The sequence below is a fragment of the Rutilus rutilus genome, assembly GCF_951802725.1.
Source record: "Rutilus rutilus genome assembly, chromosome: 6".
In the NCBI taxonomy this organism is placed as follows: Eukaryota; Metazoa; Chordata; class Actinopteri; order Cypriniformes; family Leuciscidae; genus Rutilus; species Rutilus rutilus.
Window position 1 is genome coordinate 45,256,044 of NC_140214.1, and position 15,414 is coordinate 45,271,457.

At 39.5% G+C, this 15,414-nt stretch overlaps 1 protein-coding gene across 1 annotated transcript in view; it reads left to right on the forward strand.

The window, feature by feature from the left end:
* Positions 1-15,414, forward strand: part of LOC311292518 (uncharacterized protein) — a 1,083,963-nt gene that overhangs the window by 594,932 nt on the left and 473,617 nt on the right. The gene's annotated exons all lie outside the window — the stretch shown is intronic.

A 15,414-nucleotide genomic window follows, 5' to 3' on the forward strand; every position in this document is an offset into this window, starting at 1 on the left:
CTGTGTGTTTACAGTGTGTGTTTTTTTTTTAGAAAAAATAACACCTATCTTGTGTACCTAATATTTATCCAAATGAGTCAATATTGAATCAAATCACAAGAATTGAAATTGTGAAATTTGTGTCAAGCAATAATAAAAAAAACGTAGCTTACCAGAAATTGTACCATGTAAACATTGTAACATGTTGTCACTAAACCTAATACAATTCTGTTTAATTAATAAAATGTTTTGACAATCACAATACACTTATTGTGATGTAAGATTTTTTTTTTTTTTTACATCCCCCAAATCCAAACTGGGCGATATTAACCAAAAACAAGTCAAACCACATGTGAGATATTTACAAACTGTAATCAAAATAAAATACAAATACAGGGTTTCCTTCCCCGTTGCACAATAAAGCTGCACAATATGTACCAACATGTAATGAACAATATATATAAAATAATTTGCCTATTAGGCAAGACTTAATGCATGGATATGTATGATACATATTCCACCACCTGTTATTCACATTAATTTTAGGACATAGGCCTAATGGACTGTGTCTAGATTAATACCTCAGTGAGATTAGCATTTTTATGGAACTTTGAGTTTTAAAATGGCCGCATATGCATATTATATATTTTATCATAAGTGTGTCATGCACTGGTCTTGGTCTTGACTCGGTCTCGGCCTGTCTTGGTCTTGACTCGGTCTCGGCCTGTCTTGGTCGTGGTTTAGGTGGTCTTGACTACAACACTACAAAGTAGTATTATTTGTTTGCTAACAGCCTAACAAGACATGGAGCACCATTAAGATTAATGGTATTAATTACACCATTAAGATAAGACGTATGACATTAACCTCGCTTCAACAACACTTTTTTTTTTGTCTTTTTTTAGCATTTCTCAATTCTTACACATGTCTGCAAGGAAAATAGCATCATCTGCTCTCCCTCTGTCTTGCTGAGCAGCCATTTCAAAGATACTATACTGGAAAGGAAGATAAAAACACGGTCAGACAAAAAGAATTGAGGACAGAGTATAGGCTAAATAAAACTACATTTCTAAAAATGTTTTGGACAGTGAGAGAGAGAGTAAGGTGAAAGAAAAATAAAGAATAGAGTAACAATACTTACTTGAAGACAGTGAAGCGTTAGAAGAAAGAAATGGAGATAGAGAGAGAGAGAGAGAGAGAGAGAGAGAGAGAGAGAATTAGAAATAGAGTGTAAGAGAGAGAGAGAGAGATAGAGAGAGTGAGAGAGAATTAGAAATAGAGAGAGTGTGTGTGAGAGAGAGAGAGAGAGAGAGAGAGAGAGAATTAGAAATAGAGTGTAAGAGAGAGAGAGAGAGAGAGAATTAGAAATAGAGAGTGTGTGTGTGTGAGAGAGAGAGAGAGAGAATTAGAAATAGAGTGTAAGAGAGAGAGATAGAGAGAGAGAGAGAGAGTGAGAGAGAATTAGAAATAGAGAGAGTGTGTGAGAGAGAGAGAGAGAGAGAATTAGAAATAGGGTGTGTGAGAGAGAGAGAGAGAGAGAGAGAGAGAGAGAGAGAGAGAGAGAGAGAGAGAGGCAGTAAGAGGAGTATCGGAGTGGCTCTTAAAAGAGCCGTTGGTTTTCTTATAAAGAGATACAGGTGGAGGTAACAGGGAAGGATGGTGGGTAAAAACAGGAGCTGTTGGACAAAGGAAAACAAAAACACAGTTAATTCTCTTGCAGCAAGGCTTCCTGGATTTGTCATATTATAGATGCAGAACTGTAACAACATAAAGAAGATAACTGTGATTCTGTTATTGCACAATGCATATTCAGCATGTAAACTGCATTCATGAACAGAAGCAGTGTGTCGTGATATATGAGGTGGTGAATGCATCATTAATATGCTAAATGTGAATACATTTTCATGACCTCTAAAATAATTGGTGATTTGTGCTCTCGATGCGCCTGTAATTAGTCGTGTGTATGGTTACCGTAGTAAAACCATTGTTCATTTTTAAAGGACTGTTGTACCCCAATAGCTAAAACTTCTGCACATTTTCTTCTGACAGATTTATTAACAACAATTACAGAACATAACACAATCCATTTGAACTTTAACGATCAATCAAAATAAACTGAATTGCACAAACTAGCATAATTATAGTAAATGTTACATGTGCGCTACTTTTCAAAAGTTTGGGGTCGGTAAGATGTTTAATGTTGAAAGAAGTCTAATCTGCTCACCAAGGCTGCATTTATTTAACCAAAAATGCAGTAAATCTTTGTAAAAACAAATAAACAAATTGTGAAATATGATTGCAATTTAAAACAGGCGATCTGTTTTCCATTTAATATGTTAAAATGTAATTTACTCCTGTGATCAAAGCTGAATTTTCAGCATCATAATTATTAGGACAGCATTTAACATTACATGAAATATATATATTTGTGTAACAATGCAAAAGCCTTTACTGTCACGTTTAATCAATTTAATGCATACTTTCTGAATAAAATAAATTTGTGCTAAATAAATAAAGTTGCTGGTTTAAAAAAAACACCTTAGGATATTTTTTATGTGTGGATATATCCTTTAGAATAGATACAACATCAGGATCGATATTTCAGGATCGAAATCCGCGCATATAATAATAATAATAATAATAATAATAATTAATAATAATAATAATAATTCATTACATTTATATAGCGCTTTTCTCGGCACTCAAAGCACTTTACATGGAAGGGGGGAATCTCCTCAACCACCACCAATGTGCAGCATCCACTTGGATGATGCGACGGCAGCCATATTGCGCCAGAACGCCCACCACACACCAGGTTACTGGTGGAGAGGAGACAGTGATGAAGCCAATCAGTATATGGGGATGATTAGGAGGCCATGATGGACAGAGGCCAAGGGACAAATTTGGCCAGGATGCCGGGGTTACACCCCTACTCTTTCGAAAGACATCCTGGGATTTTTAATGACCACAGAGAGTCAGGACCTCGGTTTAACGTCTCTTTCGAAGGACGGTGCTCTTTGACAGTATAGTGTCCCCGTCACTACACTGGGGTGTTAGGACCCACACAGACCACAGGGTGAGCGCCCCCTGCTGGCCTCACTAACACCTCTTCCAGCAGCAACCTGGTTTTCTCAGGAGGTCTCCCATCCAGGTACTAACCAGGCTCAGCCCTGCTTAGCTTCAGTGGGCAACCAGTCTTGGGCTACAGGGTGACATGGCTGCTATATCATCATCATCATCATCATCATCATCATCATCATCATCAACATCAACAACATCATCATCATCATCATCAACATCATCAACATCATCATCATCAACATCAACAACATCAACATCATCATCAACAACATCATCATCATCATCATCATCATCATCATCAACATCATCAACATCAACAACATCATCATCATCATCAACATCATCATCATCAACATCATCATCAACATCATCAACATCAACAACATCATCATCATCATCATCATCATCAACAACATCATCATCATCATCATCATCATCATCATCATCATCAACAACATCATCATCATCATCAACATCAACATCATCATCATCATCATCATCAACAAGCAGCGGGGTTTATCAAAAGTTACTTCCCATCGACCATAACAACTTTTTATAATGTTAATATAACATAATATGCAGTCACTGCAGCTTTCTGTGATTAATAATTAGCCAATTAATATCTATTTCCATTAATGTTATTGACCACGGTAACGTTAACAGCACCATAGATTAAAAATCTCCACAGTACACACACACACACACACACACACACAAATATAACGTTAGGCTACAGCAACGTTAGGATTTCTTAAATGACAGAATAATAAAAATATGTGGCTTTGACCGACCTGACGCGGGAATTTTGGAGAATGTAATATATCGCTTCTCTCTTTGGTCCGTGGGGAGTTGTTGGCATTGAGGAAATCATCGCCCCCTGCTGGTACTCAACCTTCATCATGCGTGTCATTTTCACGCCTAGAGGAGGCAAAGTGTAACATTGACACGCATACGCTAGTGGACCAGCGTGTGTATTACACGCTTTAGCGTGATACGTGTCCCCCACTATTCTACACTTCTAACAGCACAGACGCAGCCTAACCGAGGACAATGTTAAAATGACGCTGATTGACAAATTCAACAGCAGAGACTCAAAATAAGCTCCAAACTCCACACACATTCAGTAGTTTTTCTGATGGCAAATGACTTTTTCTGATGTTAAATCACTACCGATAGTAAATTACTATTTTATTAAAATATATTTTTATGTATTTATTGAACTGTTCTGTAATTGATTGTCACACCGGTATTTATTTATTTATTTAAAAGTCATTTATAGCTTTTAAAAGTAGTTAATTACTTCATTTACTTAGGTAGGTATTTATTAAGCTCATAATATAATATAATATAATATAATATAATATAATATAATATAATATAATATAATATAATACAATATAAAGAGAATGTTTGCTGTAACTGATCTTCTCTATATTATATAATATAATATAATACAATATAAAGAGAATGTTTGCTGTAACTGATCTTTTCTATAATATAATATAATATAAAGAGAAAGTTTGCTGTAACGGATCTCCTCTATATAATATAATATAATATAATATAATATAATATAATATAATATAATATAATAAAGAGAATGTTTGCTTGTTTGCTGTAAGTGAATGTGTTGCTGTGGTAACGGACTCCCGCTCGGTGGGTGGGGGAGGGGCGGCGGCTATGAAGATATTTTTGGTGCAAAACTACTGAACACATGTGAGAGCGGAATTTGTAGCTGTAGAGCATACCCACACATGTGTATCAATAAAGTCACACACAAGTCACAGAATTTTTTTTTAGGAGTTGTAAACTTGTAGATTTTTTTTCCTCTCCTACAAACACAACACAACAGTTACACCTTCACACATTCTTCACTGCAGGTGCACAAATCCTATTCTACGAGTCACACATGAAGAAACTCATACGCTCACATTTTTTGTACAATTGCTGCAGTGAATATGGTGCAAAACGCATTCACACACCCGTATCAAAAATGTGAAGTCACGGACAAATTTTGCACACCCGCAAATTAATATGTGAATCCATACAATGAGAGTTGCACACTTGTAGAACATCTGGTCACAAATGCATTACTTTTCTTGGATAGTTTTCTAACATAATCGCAAGTCCAATTACTACAACTGCTTGAATCTGCTGCTACGAGTCTCAAACGCAGATTTTTCGCCTTCAAATGACAAGTTCTGCGCGCTCTCACTTTTGCACCATATACTCCGTGAAATGTGGAGCAAAAGTGATTTGTGCATCTGTGAGGCAGCGGCAGGCCCTGTTCAGAGAGCAGAGAATTTCGGCCAATCAGAAGAGCTCGTTTGAGCCGTCGGCGCGCGACCGAGAAAGCGGAAAAAAACGTAAGTTATGACTATAACTATGGATCTATGAGACCGAACGATGACCGTCACCACGGTCTTACCTTGAATGACGCCATTCCTCCGCCTATCCTCGAGACCTAATATCAACAATGTCAGGTGACTGACCTTAGGGGTTGGCTATATAACATCCAGGTGAACCAACCACTTCCTCTTGCCTGGAACGCCCAGCTCGTCCCGAGTGACAAGGGATGGTGACGGTCATCGTTCGGTCTCATAGATCCATAGTTATAGTCATAACTTACGATCTATTTCGACCTCACTCAGACCGTCACCACGGTCTTACCTTGGATGACTTATACCACCAGGGTCACGAGGGACTAGTATATTTTCCCTCCCCTGTTTACTTAGCGACAGATAAAACAGCAGACCCCAAAGAATTTGGATTTGCAACATTAATTCTATAAAATCTCGTAAACGTGCATGGGCTGCTCCAAGAGGCTGCAGCACAGATGTCTGAGAGCGCTACCCCCTTCAGTGCTGCCCAGGAAGTTGCCATGCTCCTGGTAGAGTGAGCAACCAGATCACCAGGGATAGGTAGATTTTGGTTGACATAAGCTTGTGAAATTGTATCCACTATCCAATGAGATAATCGTTGCTTAGACACAGGTTTGCCTGCACACTTCTTGTCAAAACATACAAATAGTTGTGTGTGTGACTGTCGTAATTGATGAGTACGCTCAATATATGTGTGCAATGCTCTAATAGGGCATAGAGAAAAATGATCCAGCTCTTCACCTGAACAAAGGGGATCTGGATGGAAAGCATCAAGCTCAATTACCTGATTTATTGTGCTAGGTTTAAGGACCTTGGGTAGGAATGATGGGTTTGGCCAGAGAAAAACCCCTGTTTTTTCTGCCTTCCATCTCAAGCAGTCTTCACTGACTGATAAAGAGTGCAATTCACCAACTCTCTTAGCTGAACATATCGCCAGTAGGAATACTGTTTTCCATGTCAAGAACTTGAGATCTGCTTGCTCCAAAGGTTCAAAAGGTGCTTTGGCTAGTGAGTGTAAGACAATAGAAAGGTCCCAAGCAGGTGATCTCATAATTTTCCCTGGTCGCAAACGTTTTGCACCTTTGAGAAATTGAGACACCAAAGGGTGTTTGCCAATATTTGCACCATCCACTAACACATGGAAGTGTGAGATGGCTGCAATGTAGACTTTTATGGTATTAACTGATTTCTCAGAATACATCAATGTTTGAAGAAAACGAAGAACCAAACTGGTGTCACACTTGGCCGGATCTAGTTGTTGGTCTTGACACCATGCTGAGAATATTCGCCACTTGCTAGAGTAGTTACTCCACGTAGATGGTGCCTTAGAACTATTTATTGTCCTTAATACAGCTTCATCCAAATCTTCAGAGAGGGACTGAGCAAGGGCCATACCCATAGTTGAAGGGTCTCTGGACTTGGGTGTCAGATTTGTCCCTCCGCTTGAGAGAGGAGATCTGCTCTCCTCGGTAACTGCCAAGGGTAACCTTGGACCAAACGTACAAGGGTTGGAAACCAATGCTTCTTTGGCCATCTCGGGGCCACAAGTAAAACCTTGTGACGGCCCAAAGCTACCCTGTTGAGCACAAGGTGGATCAAAGGTAGAGGAGGAAAAGCGTACAACAATTCTTCCGGCCATTCTTGAGATAGTGCATCGATCCCCAAGGGGCCTCCCTGGCTGTTCAGAGAATACCATAGATCGCAATGAGTTGTCTCTGTGGTCGCAAACAAATCGACCTTTGCAATACCGAAATGCCTCCATATTAATTTCACCACGTCGGGATGGAGACGCCACTCTCCCGGGAGAGGCCCAGTTCGAGACAGTAGGTCTGCTGCTCTGTTTGCTACTCCCGGTATGTATACTGCTCTGAGTGATGAGAGCTTCGGAAATGCCCAAGAAAGTAGTTCCTTTGTCACCTGGAGACACCGCACTGATCTGGTGCCACCCTGGTGATTGATGTGGAACACTGCAGACATGTTGTCCGTTCTCACCAAAACATGTTTGTTCTGCAACAACGGGAGAAAAGCCCTCAGGGAGAGATGGACTGCCCTGAGTTCCAGCACGTTGATGTGCTCTGTGGTCCAGGGGAATTTCCAGTGTCCCCTGATGGACCTGCCTTCCCAAACTGCTCCCCACCCTGTTAGAGAGGCATCTGTCGTTATCACAGACCGCCTCGCTGGGATGTTGCCTAGAGGAACCCCTTGTGATGGTAATGTCTTCCAAGGGTGTAACATTTGGATACACCTTCGTGTAACCTTTATCTTTACATGTCTGTGAAATTTGGGATGTAAGTGAAAGTTGTTCAACCAACGCTGTAGTGGACGGGCTCTGAGAAGGCCGAGTGGGACCACAGTTGCTGCTGCTGCAATCATGCCCAACAATCGCTGAAATTGAATTAATTTCATTCTCTTGTTCAGACGGAATGACTGAGTAAGATTGACCAACTGTACCACTCTCTGGGGTGATAGAGTTGCAGTCATCAGTTGGGAATCTAGCGAAATTCCCACAAACACTGTCTGCTGTCTGGGACTTAGATTGCTCTTTTCCCAGTTCACTTTGAACCCGAGAGACTGTACATGTTGAAGCACCATTTCTGTGTCCTTCGTGACTTGACTGCGAGAAGGAGCACAAATTAGCCAGTCGTCCAGGTATGATAGAATCTTCAGACCTGCACACTGAAGAGGACGAAGGGCTGCTGAAACCACCCTGGTGAAGACCCTTGGAGACAGAGACAGGCCAAATGGAAGGACCCTGAACTGATAAACCCGATCTTGGAAGGCAAAGCGAAGAAACGGGCAGTGATCCTGACAGATGGGTATGTGGAAATAGGCATCCTTTAAATCTATGGAAGTGAACCATTCTCCCAGTTCTATGGATTCCAGAATTTGTGTTGTAGTCAGCATTTTGAAGGGCAACACTTTTATGAATTTGTTCAGCTTTCGTAAGTCCAGAATGGGTCGAAGTCCCCCGTCCTTCTTTGGCACTAGGAAATACTTCGAATAGAACCCAGTGAGCTGTTTGCTGGTGCTTATCTGTACAATCGCTTTTTTTTGAAGTAAAACTGTGATCTCGTTGGCCAAAATTTGTGCCTGGACTGGGTCTCTGACTATGGTCATATGAACCCCTGAAAAAGTAGGAGGGCGCCGCCGGAACTGTATCCTGTATCCTGTTTTGATGGTGTCTAGAACCCAAGGATCTGATGTTACCTTCTCCCAACTGTCCAGGCACAGTTGGGAGCATTCTCCGACGACTCCGAGACTGCTATGCCTGGCCTCCCCGGGGTTTGAAACCCCTGGAAGTACGCCTCTTAAGTGGTCCTCCCCTGACTGGATTATGAGCCTGGTCGGTTTGGGGAGCCTGGTAAAAAGGTCTGGTTCCTCGATCATGGAACTGGTAACCCCTAGATCGTCCTCTGCCATACCCCCAAGTTTCTGAACGAGGAAAGTGTGGGGGCTGAAAAGAATGAGTAGCCCTATGGCCATATTTGGTAGGGCCACCAAATGTTTGCTGAACTGACTCCCTTCTGCGTCTTGCCTGATCAGCAGTATCCAGTAAAGCCTGTGAATCAGTATGAAATATCCGACCTGGAACCACTGGCATATTAGTCAGATCCTTCCTAATAGCGTCAGGTAAAGATGTCTGAGCCAACCAGATTTGTCTTCTAGCTAAAATTGCCGAAGACATAGATGCCCCTATGTCCCTGGTAAGCTGTGAATGTGTGATGAGTGCTGTGTCGATCAAATTCATCACATCACGATCTTCTTTATTAACGACTTTTCTTAAAGCAGCCAAAACTATTGCTAAAGCATTTCCTGAACGGGCTGCCCGAGTAGCTGCGTTATATGCTTGGCTCATTATCCGGTCTGTCTTTTGGCACTCCTTACCGGGACAGCGAGGATTGTCAGTAACCTTATCAGGTCCCAAAGCGGTTAAAGCTGCGATTTCTCGCTCCACTGATGGCATGTTCCCCATACCACTCTCAGGAGGGTAATCCAACTTAACAAACCGTCTACAACCTGCATTAAACTGGGGTGCAGCTTTTGGATTATTCCAGGCTTTCCTCAGCATCTGGGAATAATCTTCAGCTACAGGAATTGACACAGTAGGCTGTGCAGGGGAAATACTTGCCCATACACCTTGTGTGGGGGCTGGAGCTGTAGCTTCTCCCTGAGCATCAAGACCCAGGATCCTTGCTGCACTTAAAATGCGTGAAAGAACGTCAGAATGCAGGCTTCCTTCTGAAACCTCAGACCTGGATTCATCTTCCTCGTTTTCATCTGCATTCTCCTCACTACCATAAAGGGAGTTATTTGCATGCAGTGACACGGCATCCGTATAATCATCCCTCTTTTCCTGACGTGATGTCAACTCATCTCCTGGAGAGGGTGCAGCCCGGAGTGCAGATGGCTGTGTGCTTACTGAAGAATTACGTGTTTCAAGCTTACCAGCTAAGTCACGTAATGCTGCCAAGATTTGCAACTGAGTGTCATCCTTGGGCTCTTGAACTACCGTGACCCTCTCCCGTTTATCCGGAGGCATGTCAGAACCTGAAGACCTGATGGAATCATCAGGCTTCTTGCGTTTATGAGAGGAACTACTGGGAATAATTTCTTTATTACCACCAGTTAGAAGTTTTGCTCTTTGCACTCTTTCCTGCAAAGATAGCTCTATTGCAGCTGCACAGGGATTTTCGATATCGTCTAATACATGTTGCATACCCAAACAAGAGGGGCATTCGCGATGCCCATCTCTTGGGTGTATGCTAGTTTGGCAAAAACGACATTTTGAGTGACTCATGACAACAAGCCAGAGGTCAAATCACTCATATAATAATGGTCTATAAAAAAGGAAAATTAACAAAAGATTAACTGTAATGAATCACAGTATTTAACTAATTCTTTGAAGTTGAACTGCAAGATTCCCAAACAACTCAGCATTTAGTTAAAAAACAAAAAAACAATAATGCCATAAACAAATAGATTGTGACGAATCACAGATCATTAATCAAATCAAACACTTCCTTAATCTGTAATTCTGAAGAAATATCTGCCTGGTATTAGTTAAATACAATTAACCAGGTACAATTAATATAAAGATTGTGACGAATCACTCTTCATATTCATCTTTCAAAATAAGTCTGCGAACAGAACCACTTGAAAATCATATTAGAAAATTATCCATCATTCTACGTGCGCACACGCAGTAAATGGAAAAAAACTCTCGTCTGCTGCGAACAGCTGACCTGAGAACAATCAATAAATACCTGTAAACAAACAGAAAAAAATTAAGAAATACTCACCGACGTGCGTTCCAACGACGCGTCGAGATATGTAAATGAGGAGAAAAAAAGACTGCAATCCTGCAGGGACGTGAAGCACCTGCACGAAAACGGATTGAAACAAATCTCTCCTGTAATCAAAACAATGCGCTCTACCGCGTCGGTCTCAGATGAGGCGAGAAAGGCAAGAGGAAGTGGTTGGTTCACCTGGATGTTATATAGCCAACCCCTAAGGTCAGTCACCTGACATTGTTGATATTAGGTCTCGAGGATAGGCGGAGGAATGGCGTCATTCAAGGTAAGACCGTGGTGACGGTCTGAGTGAGGTCGAAATAGATCCGTCACCATCTTCCCGCACTGGCGATGTGAAGGACCAATAAAGGTATGCTTTTTTCTTATCTTCCCCCTGCAATCATTCACCGTTATACATTTGTTTAAGTAGTTTTAATATGTGCGCTGGTCGTCTAAGTTGGTAATCATTGTTTCTTAGTTGGGTTAGCCTTTATTGTTTCACGAAATGTAAGTTACACTAACGCTAATGCTAGCCTATCTGTACTGTTAAGTTTGCTATTCAATCGTCTCATAATTAAAGATACTCTCATATTAAACGATGTATTCCTTATATTTTCTTCTGCTTTACCTTCTAGAAAAATGACAGAACAGGGTGGGTCTTCGCAGGTCAGTATCATATCACATCAAATGTGTACAGTGTTTTTCTTTCTTTTGGTTTGGTTTGTTTTTGGTGGATGATAACATGTAACGTTATAGGAATACCATAGTAAAGTAAAGGTATTTTATTTGCCCAGTAGGCATAATTAGAAGCTGCAGTGAGTCACAGAGCAGGTTAATTAACATTCTATAAAGCCAATGCGATTTAAAGCATGTTTTAAATCCAAAATTACTGCAAATTGGTGTGTTCCATGAAATATAAAATCACTATTTACATAGTTTAATAATAGTTAGTTCACTCCCATGTGCCCTGCAGTGTCCCAAATCAGCTGACCTGCAACAGATGCTTAACCACTTAGAAACCGGCGCTTCCTCACAAAACTAAGCTAGACTGAGTGCAATAATGTTTGGTCATATTTATCAATGTTTCTCTGTGCCATGACTATAACATAATTCCAGTACTTTTATTTCAGGTTCGATTTATGCAAAACTTATAAATTATTATAGTCCAGTCATGTTTGTTTTAATAATTGTTTATTGGCATAAATGTATCATTTAGGCAGCCAACATTGTTGAGATGCTAGAAGGATTGTTTTTTTAATATAGTTTTGTTCTCTCTAGGAAATGCTACTCAGTCATTTACTTGACAGGCTCTACATCCGACTATCAAGTTGCCTTGCTCGTGCCCCTCTGGATGTAGATTATTTGGAGTTTGTATGTTCACAGGAGCTTGTTGTACTCAGTGCAGTGTCAAGCCAACTTCAGATCCCTCAAGCAGTGTGTGATGCCCTTACGGAGTTACATCACCTAGTCTCTGAGCAAAATGACAAGGAAACATGTATAACAGTTTCCCTGGAGAGGGGAAATAGTGGCCGCCCCAGAGTTATAATATCCGAGGAATATGTGGCTGAGCTTCTTAGTATGGGCCTATCTGTGAAGTGCATTGCCAATTTTGTAGGGGTTTCTAGGTGGACGCTGCAGAGACGTATGAGTGATTGGGGATTATCTGTGAGGGGTCTGTACAGTGACCTAACTGATGATGAACTTGACGTTCTGGTATCAGACATTCACTCCAGCAACCCACACGCCGGGTATCGAATGATGTTGGGACTGCTGCAGGCTCGGGGACATCGAGTTCAGTGGCGGAGGGTCCGTGCATCAATGCACAGAGTTGACACTGCAGGGATTGTATCAAGAATGTCAGAGTTGCGCTGTGTGGTACGCAGGACATACTCTGTCCCAGGCCCCAGATCACTGATGCATATCGACACAAACCACAAACTTATAAGGTTGGTTGTGTTTTTCAAACAAATCTATTGCAGGGCTAGTTCTATATAAAAGTAAGGTTATGGATGTTTATACACTTTTTTCACTTTCTCTATTAAGGTACAATATGGTGATATTTGGAGGAATTGATGGCTTCTCCAGGAAGGTACTGATAATTATTTGATGCAGGCCTTTTTTTTGCAGTATATCTTAACAGTAGCATAACAATTACTTAACCCCTTAACTTGCACCCCCTTTTTCACATAGACATGAAAAGTAGCCTATCTAAACTTAAATGGTTGAAATTCAAGCATTCTTTGGGATATAGACATATGGTTGGTCTTGTTTTTAAGAAGATATTTGGCAGATAATTGTAGAAGTGGAATATATTATGAAAGTGAAAAATAAATAGAAAATATACAATGTAAAAACATAATTTTTTATAATAAAATATATATTTTACAAAATATGTTTGACTCTAAAACTGAAAATCAAAGCCAAATATCTGAACAAATTTGAGGTTGATATCTCAAAAAATGAGCTTTCAGTGAGATTTTGTTTGGGCGCAGTACCAATTTTTTTCACTAGATGACATCCAAGCTCCATTACTGACCATATAAGGGTGCCTCCATTGCCATATATGGGTTGTGCAATCTGAACCATATATTTCCATAATTTTCATACAATTTATGAAGTAGACATCCTATTCATAAGTAGTATGGGCAGTTTGGAAGTATTTGATTTGAACTTAACCTCTAATAAACGCATAACGTATGTGCGTTATAGCTCACCGCATCACAAATGGAGAATATATATCTTTTTTTTCTTTACATTTAAAACATTTTCAGACATGTTTTTCTCCAAATTTTTTATAAATGTTATCTTTTAAACTCTTAAAACAAACTGAAGTTTTTTACCAATCTTTCATGATTTCAAAATAAAGGTCTGAACATGCCCTATGAGTATGAAAATATTCTTGTTGCAAATTGATAAATTACTGCTCTGTAATTTGTTTTGAAAATCAGACTAGAGATTGTAAGCTTTCAAATGATATATATATATATACAGTGCAATGCATAAGTGAATACACCCATGCTAAAGTTGACTAAAAAGAGGAATAAAAAATCATATTTTGGAAATTGAACTTAATGCCTTAATTTAAAAAATTAGGAAAAATCCAACCTTTAAGGACACCAATTTTCTTTGTGAATGAATAATGTATTGTATATAAATAAATGTTCTTCCTTAAAATACATGGTGCATAAGTGAGTACACCCCTATGTTAAATTCCCATAGAGGCGGGCAGAGTTTTATTTTTAAGTATTTAAAAAATACTGCCTCTATGGGAATTTAACATAGGGGTGTACTCACTTATGCACCCTGTATTTTAAGGAAGAACATTTATTTATATACAATACATTATTCATTCACAAAGAAAATTGGTGTCCTTAAAGGTTGGATTTTTCCTAATTTTTTAAATTAAGGCATTAAGTTCAATTTCCAAAATATGATTTTTTATTCCTCTTTTTAGTCAACTTTAGCATGGGTGTATTCACTTATGCATTGCACTGTATATATATATATATATAACTTTAGGGTTTTTTAAGATATTGTTTTAAATATGTAATGGCAGTGCCACTTAATGGGTTAAAGAGTATATATAACTTAATCAAACTTTAAATTAAAAGGTTTGATTTTGTGTATGATGAGTTGTTCTGTATTATTCCTGTAGATAATGTATCTTGGTGTTGCCAATAGCAACAAGGCCTCCACTACCTTGCCTTCTTCAGTGAAGCTGTTGAGAGATGTGGCTTACCACAAAGGTCAATCTTGTAGTTAAATTTATATATTTTACTCTTAACTATACCACTCTGATTGTCCTTCGTTTAAATGGCCTCTTATATTAGCTGAAAGTTGCTGTCTTAAATTCTGGCACATTTACTTCTCAAGGGTTCGTGGTGACCATGGTGTAGAAAATGTTGACGTGGCCCGCCTCATGTTCTCCATCCAGGGATCCGGGAGAAACAGCTTCATTGCAGGGAAAAGTGTACATAATCAGAGGTAACCATGAATATATGTTTATATGTATATATAAATGGGTAAAATGTTTACATGCACTTTATTTTTTAATACTGTGTTATCTGGATGATCCACAACTTTTTATGTTTTGTTAAACCTTGCTATTACCAAACCAAGGCTAGGATTAGAATCCTCTTTCACCTCAATTGCCTAACATGAGTACAGTATTTACTTTGCCCTTACTGATAAAAAAAGGACTATTATATTGCATTAACTATAGTTTTTGATTTGTTGTAATAGTCCTTTTCTTATTTGCATGCTACAATTATTATTCAGTTGGAATAACTTGTTTCTGGACAGGAATATTTTAAATGCTGAAATAAATGTATGTGCTTTTAACAGAATTGAACGTCTCTGGCGAGATGTGTTCACAGCGGTCACATGCCACTTCTACAATGTGCTGCACCAGCTGGAAGGGGATGGTCTACTTGACCTGTCCAGTAGTGTTCATCTATTCTGCTGCCATTATGTTTTTATTCACCGCTTGCAAGCCCAGCTTGATGGATTCAGAGATGGCTGGGACAATCACCCCCTTTCAACTGAGAGAAATCACACTCCTAATCAACTGTGGCACATGGGTCTACAGCACAACTCTGAAGAGTACAATTATGAGGTACATGTTTGTTAATTACACTCAGTACAGCATGCATTTGTGGCAGATGAAGTAATGACAACTTATG